The following is a 9,413-nucleotide window of genomic DNA, read 5'->3' as shown; positions in this document are numbered from 1 at the left end:
TTTCTTTTTGTGGATACAGACTAACATGGCTGCTACTCTGAAACAGTGTTAGTCTTGCAGATGCAGACTAACACGGCTGCTACTCTGCCATGCCTCCACCCACTTTAACCCAAAACAAACTCAGGTTTTGGGTCAAAGGGGGTAGAGGCATGGAAGAGAGTATATAGTGAACAAAAGATTGATTTTAAAAGTGTCAGAACAATATTGTGAAAACAGGAAATTCCTAGTCTTGACAATTTTTCACGAAAAACCCTTGCATTCCAAAAATAGTCACTTTTCTACAGACAATCCTTCCTTTGGAAAAGATTTTCAACCGTGTCTAGAAATCGCTCCCAGGTCAGTGTCTCTCTGAGCGTGGGGTGCACTCATTTGCCCTCCCCTTCCCCTGGGGATGTGTATGAAGCACTAGTTAGAGGGGTACAGAGGAGGTATAAATAAAGATGATTAGGTCTTGACGAATACACATGTGGAGGATGTGGGGGGAGAGAGACATGACTGATTGTATTGTCCTGAAGCAGTGCACAGCTTCCAAAGATTTGGTGAATGCTTCTCTGGGGGTCCGATTCTGCAAACCAACTTCCAGGAGCATCAGATGTGCATGTGACAAGGCCCTGCTCCCTCCTCATGTCCAGGCCACTTGGCCAGTAGCTTGGCATGCGTAACTCTGATGCTGGACTGCCATTTTCGTACCCCTGCCTCTATGTGCATTGTGAGCAGCTGCACTGCTGCACATCCAAGTGGCTAAAGAACCATCAACAGGCTTCACTCTTCTTCACTCTCTGGTCATGCAATTACAGACATGAAAGTTGCGATATTACAACAGAAAAACTTCAGAAACAGACTCCAACCAGAGACTGCTGAATTGGAATTCATTTGCAAATTGGATACAATTAACTTAGGCCTGGGAGTGGTTGAGTCATTATGCAAGGTAACCTATTTCCCCTTGTTTATTCCTTCCCCCTCCCCCGCACTGTTCCTCAGACATTCTTGTTAAACCCTGGATTTGTGCTGGAAATGGCCCACCTTGATTATCATACACATTGTAAGGAGAGTGATCACTTTAGGTAAGCTATTACCAGCAGGAGAGTGGGGTGGGGGGAGAGAAAATCTTTTGAAGTGATAAACACCCATCTTTTCATGGTCTATGTGTATAAAAACATCCTCACTGTATTTTCCACTTTATGCATCTGATGAAGAGAGCTGTAGCTCACGAAAGCTTATGCTCAAATAAATTGGTTAGTCTCTAAGGTGCCACAAGTCCTCCTTTTCTTTTTTCGAATACAGACGAACACGGCTGCTACTCTGAAACCTGACTACACAGAGTGCTATCGTTTGCACAAAGATAAAATGGAGAAATGTTGTGTGTGTTTAACCTCTTTCAAACAGCGGGCTCTTAAATGTTGCAAATAATTTCTAGCTCAACCAGAAGTTAGGGGCTTGAGGTAGGAGTCTCCCAGGCATTGTCTTCACTGCAAAAGTGTGTTTACATGGAGATAGCTAACTTGATGTAAAATCTGAGTGGAGACTAAGCCCTGGTCTACACTAGGACTTTAGGTCGAATTTAGCAGCGTTAAATCGATTTAAACCTGCACCCGTCCACACAGTGAAGCCCTTTATTTCGACTTAAAGGGCTCTTAAAATCGATTTCCTTACTCCAGCCCTGACAAGTGGATTAGCGCTTAAATCGACGTTCCCAGCTCGAATTTGGGGTACTGTGGACACAATTCGATGTTATTGGCCTCCGGGAGCTATCCCAGAGTGCTCCATTCTGACCGCTCTGGACAGCACTCTCAACTCAGATGCACTGGCCAGGTAGACAGGAAAAGAACCGCGAACTTTTGAATCTCATTTCCTGTTTGGCCAGCGTGGCAAGCTGCAGGTGACCATGCAGAGCTCATCAGCACAGGTGACCATGATGGAGTCCCAGAATCGCAAAAGAGCTCCAGCATGGACCGAACGGGAGGTACGGGATCTGATCGCTGTTTGGGGAGAGGAATCCGTGCTATCAGAACTCCGTTCCAGTTTTCGAAATGCCAAAACCTTTGTGAAAATCTCCCAGGGCATGAAGGACAGAGGCCATAACAGGGACCCGAAGCAGTGCCGCGTGAAACTGAAGGAGCTGAGGCAAGCCTACCAGAAAACCAGAGAGGCGAACAGCCGCTCTGGGTCAGAGCCCCAAACATGCCGCTTCTATGATGAGCTGCATGCCATTTTAGGGGGTTCAGCCACCACTACCCCAGCCTTGTTGTTTGACTCCTTCAATGGAGATGGAGGCAATACGGAAGCAGGTTTTGGGGACGAAGAAGATGATGAGGAGGAGGAGGTTGTAGATAGCTCACAGCAAGCAAGCGGAGAAACCGGTTTTCCCGACAGCCAGGAACTGTTTCTCACCCTAGACCTGGAGCCAGTACCCCCCGAACCCACCCAAGGCTGCCTCCTGGACCCAGCAGGCGGAGAAGGGACCTCTGGTGAGTGTACCTTTTAAAATGCTATACATGGTTTAAAAGCAAGCATGTGAAAGGATTACTTTGCCCTGGCATTTGCGGTTCTCCTAGATGTAGTCCTAAAGCCTTTGCAAAAGGTTTCTGGGGAGGGCAGCCTTATTTCGTCCTTCATGGTAGGACACTTTTATCACTCCAGGCCAGTAACACATACTCGGGAATCACTGTAGAACAAAGCATTGCAGTGTATGTTTGCTGGCATTCAACCAAAATCCGTTCTTTCTCTCTCTGTGTTATCCTCAGGAGAGTGAGATATAATTCATGGTCACCTGGTTGAAATAGGGTGCTTTTCTTCAGGGACACTCAGTATAGCCCATTCCTGCTGTGCTGTTTGCCTGTGGCTGAACAGAAATGTTCCCCACTGTTAGCCACGGGGAGGGGGGAGGGTTGAGGGGGTAGTCACGCGGTGGGAGGAGGCAAAATGTGACCTTGTAACGAAAGCACATGTGCTATGTATGTAATGTTAACAGCAAGGTTTACCCTGAAAGAGTGTAGCGACTGTTTTATAAAATGTGTCTTTTTAAATACCGCTGTCCCTTTTTTTTTCTCCACCAGCTGGATGTGTTTCAATGATCACAGGATCTTCTCCTTCCCAGAGGCTAGTGAAGCTTAGAAAGAAAAAAAAAACGCACTCGAGATGAAATGTTCTCCGAGCTAATGCTGTCCTCCCACACTGACAGAGCACAGACGAATGCGTGGAGGCAAATAATGTCAGAGTGCAGGAAAGCACAAAATGACCGGGAGGAGAGGTGGAGGGCTGAAGAGAGTAAGTGGTGGGCTGAAGACAGGGCTGAAGCTCAAATGTGGCGGCAGCGTGATGAGAGGAGGCAGGATTCAATGCTGAGGCTGCTGCAGGACCAAACCAGAATGCTCCAGTGTATGGTTGAGCTGCAGCAAAGGCAGCTGGAGCACAGACTGCCACTGCTGCCCCTCTGTAACCAACCGCCCTCCTCCCCAAGTTCCATAGCCTCCACACCCAGACGCCCAAGAACGCGGTGGGGGGGGCTCCGGCCAACCAGCGACTCCACAACAGAGGATTGCCCAAAAAAAAGAAGGCTGTCATTCAATAAATTTTAAAGTTGTAAACTTTTAAAGTGCTGTGCTTAAAGTGCTGTGTGGCATTTTCCTTCCCTCCTCCACCACCCCTCCTGGGATACCTTGGTAGTCATCCCCCTATTTGTGTGATGAATGAATAACGATTGCATGACTGTGAAGCAGCAATGACTTTATTGCCTCTGCAAGCGGTGATTAAAGGGAGGAGGGGAGGGTGGTTAGCTTACAGGGAAGTAGAGTGAACCAAGGGGCGGGGGGTTTCATCAAGGAGAAACAAACAGAACTTTCACACTGTAGCCTGGCCAGTCATGAAACTGGTTTTCAAAGCTTCTCTGATGCGTACCGCGCCCTCCTGAGCTCTTCTAACCGCCCTGGTGTCTGGCTGCGAGTAACCAGCAGCCAGGCGATTTGCCTCAATCTCCCACCCTGCCATAAATGTCTCCCCCTTACTCTCACAGATATTGTGGAGCACACAGCAAGCAGTAATAACAGTGGGAATATTGGTTTCACTGAGGTCTAAGCGAGTCAGTAAACTGCGCCAGCGCGCCTTTAAACGTCCAAATGCACATTCTACCACCATTCTGCACTTGCTCAGCCTGTAGTTGAACAGCTCCTGACCACTGTCCAGGCTGCCTGTGTACGGCTTCATGAGCCATGGCATTAAGGGGTAGGCTGGGTCCCCAAGGATACATATAGGCATTTCAACATCCCCAACAGTTATTTTCTGGTCTGGGAATAAAGTCCCTTCCTGCAGCTTTTGAAACAGACCAGAGTTCCTGAAGATGCGAGTGTCATGTACCTTTCCCGGCCATCCCACATTGAGGTTGGTGAAACGTGCCTTGTGATCCACCAGAGCTTGCAGCACTATCGAAAAGTACCCCTTGCGGTTTATGTACTCGCCGGCTTGGTGCTCTGGTGCCAAGATAGGGATATGGGTTCCGTCTATAGCCCCACCACAGTTAGGGAATCCCATTGCAGCAAAGCCATCCACTATGACCTGCACATTTCCCAGGGTCACTACCCTTGATATCAGCAGATCTTTGATCGCGTGAGCTACTTGCATCACAGCAGCCCCCACAGTAGATTTGCCCACTCCAAATTGATTCCCAACTGACCGGTAGCTGTCTGGCGTTGCAAGCTTCCACAGGGCTATCGCCACTCGCTTCTCAACTGTGAGGGCTGCTCTCATCCTGGTATTCATGCGCTTCAGGGCAGGGGAAAGCAAGTCACAAAGTTCCATGAAAGTGCCCTTACGCATGCGAAAGTTTCGCAGCCACTGGGAATCGTCCCAGACCTGCAACACTATGCGGTCCCACCAGTCTGTGCTTGTTTCCCGAGCCCAGAATCGGCGTTCCACAGCATGAACCTGCCCCATTAGCACCATGATGCATGCATTGGCAGGGCCCATGCTTTCAGAGAAATCTGTGTCCATGTCCTGATCACTCACGGGACCGCGCTGACGTCGCCTCCTCGCCCGGTATCGCGTTGCCATGTTCTGGTGCTGCATATACTGCTGGATAATGCGTGTGGTGGTTGATGTGCTCCTAATTGCCAAAATGAGCTCAGCGGCCTCCATGCTTGCCTTGGTATGGCGTCCGCACAGAAAGAAGGCGCGGAACGATTGTCTGCCGTTGCTCTGACGGAGGGAGGGGCGACTGACGACACGGCTTACAGGGTTGGCTTCAGGGAGCTAAAATCAACAAAGGGTGTGCCTGTACATCAAGGAGTATTTCAGGCAGGACTGCACGGAGGGTTCCAATAAGAAATGGTGCACCAAAGTTATCGTTGTTATTGGAACAAGGAGGTTAGCCTGGCCTCTGATTGATACATGGCTAGATTAACCTCGCTGCGCCTTCTCTGTGACTGACTGCAGTGTGATCTAGACAGGGGAGGAGGAAAATGAGTCCAAAACAAATCTGGTCTATTTCTTGTTCTGACCCACTCCATCGATCCTTTACATCTTTGGCTGGCAGCAGACAAAAAAGGCGCGAAATGATTGTCTGCCCTTGCTTTCACGGGGGGAGGGAGGGTGGGAACGGGGTCCTGACGATATGTACCCAGAACCACCCGCGACAATGTTTTAGCCCCATCAGGCATTGGGATATCAAACCAGAATTCCAATGGGCAGCGGAGACTGCGGGAACTGTGGGATAGCTACCCACAGTGCAACGCTCCAGAAGTCGACGCTTGCCTCGGTACTGTGGAAGCGCTCCGCCGAGTTAATGCACTTAATGCACTTAGAGCATTTTCTGTGGGGACACACACACTCGAATATATAAAACCGATTTAAAAAAACCCGACTTCTATAAATTCGACCTAATTTCATAGTGTAGACATACCCATAGAATAGAAACATAGAATATCAGGATTGGAAGGGACCTCAGGTGGTCATCTAGTCCAACCCCCTGCTCAAAGCAGGACCAATCCCCAATTAAATCATCCCAGCCAGGGCTTTGTCAAGCCTGACCTTAAAAACTTCTAAGGAAGGTGATTTTACCACCTCCCTAGGTAACGCATTCCAGTGTTTCACCACTCTCCTAGTGAAAAAGTTTTTCCTAATATCCAACCTAAACCTCCCCCACTGCAACTTGAGACCATTACTCCTTGTCCTGTCCTCTTCTACCACTGAGAATAGTCTAGAGCCATCCTCTCTGGAACCACCTCTCAGGTAGTTGAAAGCAGGTAATATCAAATCCCCCCTCATTCTTCTCTTCTGCAGACTAAAGAATCCCAGTTCCCTCAGCCTCTCCTCATAAGTCATGTGTTCCAGACCCCTAATCATTTTTGTTGCCCTTCACTGGACTCTCTCCAATTTATCCACATCCTTCTTGTAGCGTGGGGCCCAAAACTGGACACAGTAGTCCAGATGAGGCCTCACCAATGTCGAATAGAGGGGAACGAACACGTCCCTCGATCTGCTCGCTATGCCCCTACTTATACATCCCAAAATGCCATTGGCCTTCTTGGCAACAAGGGCACACTGCTGACTCATATCCAGCTTCTCGTCCACTGTCACCCCTAGGTCCTTTTCCGCAGAACTGCTGCCTAGCCATTCGGTCCCTAGTCTGTAGCTGTGCATTGGGTTCTTCCGTCCTAAGTGCAGGACCCTGCACTTATCCTTATTGAACCTCATCAGATTTCTTTTGGCCCAATCCTCCAATTTGTCTAGGTCCTTCTGTATCCTATCCCTGCCCTCCAGCGTATCTGCCACTCCTCCTAGTTTAGTATCATCCGCAAATTTGCTGAGGGTGCAAGCCACACCATCCTCCAGATCATTTATGAAGATATTGAACAAAACCGGCCCAAGGACCGACCCCTGGGGCACTCCACTTGACACCGGCTGCCAACTAGATATGGAGCCATTGATCACTACCCGTTGAGCCCGACAATCTAACCAACTTTCTACCCACCTTAGAGTGCATTCATCCAGCCCATACTTCTTTAACTTGCTGACAAGAATACTGTGGGAGACCGTGTCAAAAGGTTTGCTAAAGTCAAGCAACAATACATCCACTGCTTTCCCTTCATCCACAGAACCAGTAATCTCATCATAGAAGGCGATTAGATTAGTCAGGCATGACCTTCCCTTGGTGAATCCATGTTGGCTGTTCCTGATCACTTTCCTCTCATGTAAGTGCTTCAGGATAAGTGCTTCAGACAAGGCACAGGTGGCTTTAACCTCTGTGTCACTTGTCCAGGTAAATACCAGGCTGAGCGTATAGCATTCCTGGACTAGCTACATCAAGGTAAAAGACACCTCTCCCTCACCTCTACTAGTACTTTACATTGAGTTCGCCAGCTGAGTGTAAACACATACGTTTTGAGCTGGGAGGTTGATTTTTTTTGTTTGTTTTGCTGCTTTTTGGTGGTGGTGGTGCGGGGCGGAGGGCACTGAAGCCATAATAGTGACATTCTCTAGCCTGTGTTATTTGTATTACTGTAGCACATAGGAGCCCCAGTCATGGGTCAGGACCCGATTGTGCTAGGTGCTGTACAAAATAGTACAAAAGACAGTCCCTGCCCCAAAGAGTTGACAATCTAAGTATAAGACAAGAGACAGATGGAGACAGACAGACAGGGGAGTACAAGGAAATAATGAGAGTGTATCGGTCGGTATGATAGGCAGTGGTCCCTTTGATTTGGGAATTGGAGATGGATAATGAGAGAGGTTTGAAAATGTTTAAGGGGCTCTCCTTCCGAGCATGAAGGGCATGTGGCAGAAAGCATGAAGGTGGTTGTCTGAAAATTTAACAAGTGGGTGTTGCTGGCAGCATGGACCGATTGGAGGTGGGAGTCAACAGTACAGTGAATGAGAGATGGTACAGTTAGGAGAAGACATTGGTACAGTGAATGAGAGATGTCCGGTTAGGAGAAGACAGTACGTGAAGGGCCTTGAAAGAGAAGACAAGCTGCTTCTGTTTGATGCAATAGAGAAGGGGGAGCCAGTGGAGGGATGCAAAGAGGGGTGACATGGTGAAAGCAGTGGGCTAGGAGAATGATCTTTGCAGCTTGCAGCAATATTCTGAATGGATATGAGCTGGGGAAGAGGGAAAAGAGAAGCATGTGGCGGTAACTGAGATGTGATGTGATCAGAGCCTCGATGGGAATTTTAGCTGTGTGGATGGAGAGGAAAGGCTGTATCTTAGAGATGTTATGCAGGAAAACACCACAAGACTTAAGCACAGCCCTGGATGTGAGGACTTAGAGCAGAGGTGGGCAAAGTACGGCCCACGGGCCACATCCAGCCTGCGGGTCTGTCCTGCCCGGCCCCTGAGCTCCCAGCAGGGGAGGCTAGCTCCAGGTGCCTCCCCGCTGTCCCCTCGCCCCTGCGGCCTCACCTCACTGTGCCGCTGGTGCTCTGGCCTGCTGCTCCTACCGGGCAGCGTGGCTGCGAGCTCCTGCTGCTCTGAGCAGCGTGGTAAGCGGGTGGGGGGGTTGGATAAGGGGCAGTCAGGGGACAGGGGGCAGTTGGATGGGATGGAGGTTCTGGGGGAGGCGGTCAGGGGATGGGGAACAGGGGGGGTTGCATAGGTGTGGGAATCCCGGGGGGGGGCGGCTGTCAGGGAGCGGGGTGTGGACAGGGGTTGGGGCACTCAGGGACAGAGGTTGGTTAGGGGATGGGGTCCCAGAGGGGGCGGTTAGGGATGGGGGTCAGTCAGGGGGCGGGAAGTTGGAGGAGGTGGATAGGGGGTGGGGGCCAGGCTACTTGGGGAGTCACAGCCTTCCCTACCCGGCCCTCCATGCCGTTTTGCAACCCCGATGTGGCCCTTGGGCCCAAAAGTTTGCCCACCCCTGACCTGGAGAGAGGTGTGAGTGGAAGATGACAGGTTATGGGCCTGAGTGACAGGCAGGATGCTGGCCTTGTCCACAGTGATGGAGAAAGGAGGTAATAGAGAGGGCTTGGACAGGAGGGGAGAGACAGAGAGCTCTGCTTTAGCCATGTTGGGCTTGAGCTGACAGCTTGGTCGGCACAAGGAGATGTCCCAGAGACAGGCTGAGGTGTTCATTTGGCCAGCAGGAGATGGGGCTGGTGCAGAGAGGCAAATGGGTGAGTTGTCAGCATGGAGAGGGGAGTTGAATTTGTGTTTACAGAGGAGACAACCCAGAGACGAGGGGCAGAGGGAGAAGAGAACAGAAGAGGGAGGCTGGCCATAAACCATGTCACATTTACTGGTTTGTTTGTTTATTTTTCTCAAGACCTGCCCCCTCCTTGTCACACACTGTTACACCAAAACAAACCAGTAAGGACCCTCCCCGCCCCATGTGTTTATATACTATTTGGTCAGCCCCAGGGGACCAAGGACAGAGCCTATGTAAGGGTCCCGGGGAGCTGGCAGGAGGGGGAAGCAGCGATCAGAG

This window comes from Lepidochelys olivacea, assembly GCF_965140295.1.
Source record: "Lepidochelys olivacea isolate rLepOli2 genome assembly, chromosome: 14".
Classification (NCBI taxonomy): domain Eukaryota; kingdom Metazoa; phylum Chordata; order Testudines; family Cheloniidae; genus Lepidochelys; species Lepidochelys olivacea.
The sequence above is the reverse complement of the archived record's forward strand: the minus strand, read 5'-3'. Positions refer to the sequence as shown.